Genomic DNA, 4,711 nt, shown 5'->3' with positions numbered 1-4,711 from the left:
TGCCAGGTTGGAAATGATAGATTGCTGATAATGGAATGTTATTGAGTATGAAATAAGGTTTACTTCTTTATTTTGTAAAAGTAAATCTCCACTAACCAAGATATTTCAAATTGTATAGTCTGCATAGCTGTATAGTTAGTATATTAAAAAAAGAATGGTACCCTTCATGTTGGCCAGTGGTAAAATTCTGTCGGTACTCAGTACCGGGACTTATTTTGGTGCCGGTACTGGCTATCAGGATTTATTTAATCTGCTTTTCATCCAACGCGGATGCATTCCATCCACTCACAGAGTCCACTAGCGCAACGTTTTTCAAACGCGCTTTCATTCAGCACAGTTTGTGCTGCTTGCATTCTGTTTCATCATACTGCTTCTATTTCTGTTAGCTGCTATTGGCCATCATTAACATCAGTATAATCACTGCATGCTGATTGGCCGAGCTTTCATTCTGATCAGATTTCATTTTGGCATGAGTCACAAATTTCCGCCAATTTCGCGTTGTGTCAGTGCTCATTCGTTGATCAACAAGGGAAGAATCGAGATACAGGTGGAGGTGTGCTTCACGCTTTTCAAACATTGGCCCAACTTGCAAGGTACATGTTAAACATAGTGATCAACGTTTTCTTTCGTTGTGATCCTAGTATTTTCTGGTATGAGGACTGTAATCTTTGTACAATGTCTCCTTTTCTAAAACATTTTGAAGAGTTTATTTAAGTTAAATGTGAGTTTTCACTTGCGTGCACATCTAAAAAAAAAAAAAAAAAAAAAAAAGGCAGAAGTAAACCACAGTAATGATATTGCTTTATGAAAAATAAATGTTTTTTTTACCACTTTGTTTCTTGTGCAGAAACCACGATACCAGGGATACATTTTTTTTTTAAAGTTTACTTTTATGCAGTTTCTGCCTGAAAAAACTTTTTTCTGGAATAGATCATGGTAATTAATCTATACAGAAACACAACAAAGAAGCACACAGAGCATATTATTGTAAGATAAGTAATAAGTACAAAATAAATAAAAGAAACAGGGATATATGTTCTAATCCAAGGCTGTCATTGAGGCACAGCCAGGTCTTGTTGTAGGTGAGTACCCAGGGTCTGGAAAGTATGGGGATGATTTCAGAGAATACTATGGAGATTAAAATGGCCAAGTACATCATTAGTAGTAGTAGTGCCTGTTACATAATAAATTTGAGGGGTATTTTAGCCCTATTGTGTATTGTTTGACTTAGACCATTCTGTATAATGTTTTCATAGCACAGCTGTTTTTTTTTTATACAATTTTTTATAACATCATGCCTTTTTTAGGATATCTTGAAACAAAACACCCGTTCTACAGAAGTTACTGCATAGTGTAATATTTCTTCATGCTTGTCATTTAAGGTTTAAGTGTTATATTACAGTACATGACTGAGTGATACAAGCAGAGGGTCCAAACTTTCAGTATTTTCAGAATCTTTGTTTATGGTGAATTGATTATAATTGATCAGTTATTTTTTAAGGCTTATTTTGTATTTATAAATGTATCATGTACCAATATGTATACATTTTTAAAGTATTTATTCATTGGCACTCAAACTGTCTAAATTTTTAAAATGTTTACACCCAGCTGTGCATACAAGTACCTGCACCTTTTTGCTGAGAATTGTACACCTGGGGTCATGTGACTTTTTAGTACCAAGATTATAAAAATGTTGAGATCTTGGCTTCATACTGTTCTGTACTGTATAGTGATTCTAGTATTGCACTAGAAAAATGTATCTTTTTGCGTAGTTACTGCCACCACAGTGCAGTGTCAAAGCCTCTTATATCCCAGAAACTGTCTGAGTTAGTAACTACATATTTGCAGGGGTATATAAACCCTGGCTTGTATGTATAAAGGTAGTTTTCAGTAGAGTTTCATTACTGGTGATGTCCGGTTCAAATTAATCATTCTGCTGTCACAACTCCTGCCTATAATATCAATAAAATCATATGGTTTGAATGTCTTTACAGTTCGTACACAGCTGTATTCTATGATTCTCTCAAGTTAAAATGCATGTGGTGTCCTGTAAAAATTAAGTTACACTGACATTTTGTTTTATCCTTTGCACATACTGTATCAATTATCTTTTTTCACATATCTATTTTGCTTCATGTTTATAAACCATTCAAACTGATATGCCATTCCCCTTTACATTTTGCCCTGGAATTCATTTTTGTATACAGAAAATATATGTCCCTTTTTTTGTATCCAGTTCAGTTTGCTATTCAATGTGACAACCAGATGCAACACTATTATATATACGGACATATGGCATACCAGCATGGATCCAACGCCTCACATTTTTAATTACATTTTTGTTGTCCTTTACATCAGCATTTATTCTAAATCAGCTGTTGGAAATATTCCGTTATCAATTACCTACAGTGGATGCTGCTGGGTAAGGGTGAACCTGGAGTACTTTCAAGCTTTCTCGCAGCAAGCCCCTGTCATTGTCCACTCTTGGGCCGTCAGTGAGCCACTGGCTCCAGAGCGTTGAGGGCTGGCTGGTCACAGGCCCCCTGCTGTACGCAAACAAGAACCCGAGTGTGCTCCTGCTGAAGCTTCAGCACAGGTGACAGGCTGACTGGCAAGCACTGAGATTAAAATTCATAACTTTCTAACAGGGGGGCAAAGTACAAGTAAATAGTTTTGTTGAATAACTGTGCTGGAATAATTTCAGCACCCAGCCTTCATCTATCAAGGTACTTGTTAGTTAAAGATTGAAGAAGTCATGGAGATTTTTATAAGTTCATTAGAGCATAGTTTCTGTTTTCATTTAATGACTGTTTAATTTGAATTCCTAGAGGGGCAACCAGGTCCAGAAAATATCAAACTTAGAGAAGCTTCAAACTTTGCAGACCTTGGACTTGTCCTCTAATAAAATCCAGAGTCTGCGGGCTGGAGAATCACAATCTGCTTGAAACCGTTGATCTTGAGGACAATCTCAGGTAAGGTCTACCCATTTACATTTAAAAAAAATGTTCTGTCAAGCATGCATCTTTGACAGCGAGACAAAATGAACTTGAATGCTGTTGCTAAGCAACCCAGGCAGAATATAAGTACTTGCTCTGTAAAAAAAAAAAAAAAAGAAAGTAATAATGTACTATATAAAATTCCATTAAGGATAGAACTGATGCTGTTATTCAGGCAAACAAAGTTATCAACAATAATTAGTGTTTTATTTTCAATTTAGCAAAAATGTAATAACCAATAGTTCATTTTACAGCACAAAATATACTGACCGTAGGTATAACGTAGAAAAACAACTGCATAGTATAAATATTTTAGCACTTTTGGGAATTATGGGGGTTCAGTTTATTTTAGGACTGTCTAAACTGAAATGTTTAATTGGTTCTGTTTTAATAGCTTTAAACTAAATAGATCCAAGAGATAAATGAAGTTACACACATTCAGGAACTACCTCTGCTTCAAGTATTAAATCTGCTGAGGAACCCTGTTCGGGTAAGAGAATCCAAATCAATTTGACCAAATGTGATATCTTTGTGTGCTTGTTTGAAAATATCATCTGTAACTAAAACTAAAGACACTTCTTACATACATGCCAACAGTCCCTGTATGGTCGGGACAGTCCCGATATTTACACATAGGAAAAAATTCCTTTATTCTGCACAGTAGAATTAGTGAAAACGCTCTGTTCTTCGTGCGGCTGACACATTTGCTGATCACTAACTTACCGATATACAAAGGGAAGAACGCTTCAGTGTGTCTATGTTTACTGTCATGCTGTTCGTGTGGTGATGAGTTGAAGGGATACATCGTATGACTCCCCCTATGTGTATGATGCGTATAACCCTACCCCCCCTCCAAGAGACAAGTGTCCTGCTGAACAGTTTCCAAATGCTGGCAAGTATAGTCTTAGTCTGGTTGTAAACCTCAGACTTTTTGTTTTTTGCTTTTGCTATAAACAGTACCATTTAATCTTAATTCTAGGAGCAGCCTGATTATCGTCTCTTCTCTCCTGTTTATTCTTCAAAGACTGACTGTTTTGGATCTAGAGCCTGTGAAAGATGAAGAACAGATATACAGTTGTGACATATTTTCATCAAAAAAATATCTTCAAGTCAAGATTGCGTGAAGTGTGGTTACTGGCATACATTCTATAAAGTTTAGGTTTTGATTCATTTGTGGCAGAGAGATAGCTAAACTCTATAACAACTGTACATAATAACAAAAATGAAGAAGACAGCTAGAGAAATTGTTTGAAATAGCAGAAATATTGCTGAGCATTTGTGTTGTTTATTTGTTTTCAGTACAATACAGTGGAGGATAATTCATGCCAAAATAAAACAATAAATAAATAAATAAATAAATAAAAATTGAAGTACATTGCATTTATTTACTTCAACTATGCAGTTGTGGAATTTACAATCCTTTTAGCAGTTTTTTTTGTATTTATTTTATTTAAAATGAGTTAAATGTTCACCTCTTTAGCAACCTCTTTTTGAGGATGGTAATTTGAATGGTTTCTTCAGCTGTCAGTTCTCAGTTCTACGCTAACTCTAACCAGCAGACCAGTTAGTAGATAACTGAACTCACCAGCCGCAATGTCCCGCCCTTCCAGTATGATTGACCCTCAATGAGATATACTAGAGTGAAAAGACTGTGCCAAAATGAAAAAAAAAAAAAAAAAACTAAATGTAACATATTTTTATTTTTATTTTTATTT

General features: G+C 35.3%; 1 long non-coding RNA gene across 1 annotated transcript; it reads left to right on the top strand.

Moving 5' to 3' along the window:
* The first annotated feature begins 2,563 nt into the window (after positions 1 to 2,563).
* LOC121318237 lies at positions 2,564 to 4,309 on the top strand. Its single transcript, XR_005950588.1, has 3 exons — positions 2,564 to 2,972; positions 3,391 to 3,486; positions 3,976 to 4,309. It is a non-coding gene; the product is annotated as an uncharacterized LOC121318237 (long non-coding RNA).
* Positions 4,310 to 4,711: the final 402 nt, after the last annotated feature.

The sequence above is a fragment of the Polyodon spathula genome, chromosome 7 (assembly GCF_017654505.1).
Source record: "Polyodon spathula isolate WHYD16114869_AA chromosome 7, ASM1765450v1, whole genome shotgun sequence".
In the NCBI taxonomy this organism is placed as follows: Eukaryota; Metazoa; Chordata; class Actinopteri; order Acipenseriformes; family Polyodontidae; genus Polyodon; species Polyodon spathula.
The sequence above is the reverse complement of the archived record's forward strand: the minus strand, read 5'-3'. Positions and strand labels throughout refer to the sequence as shown.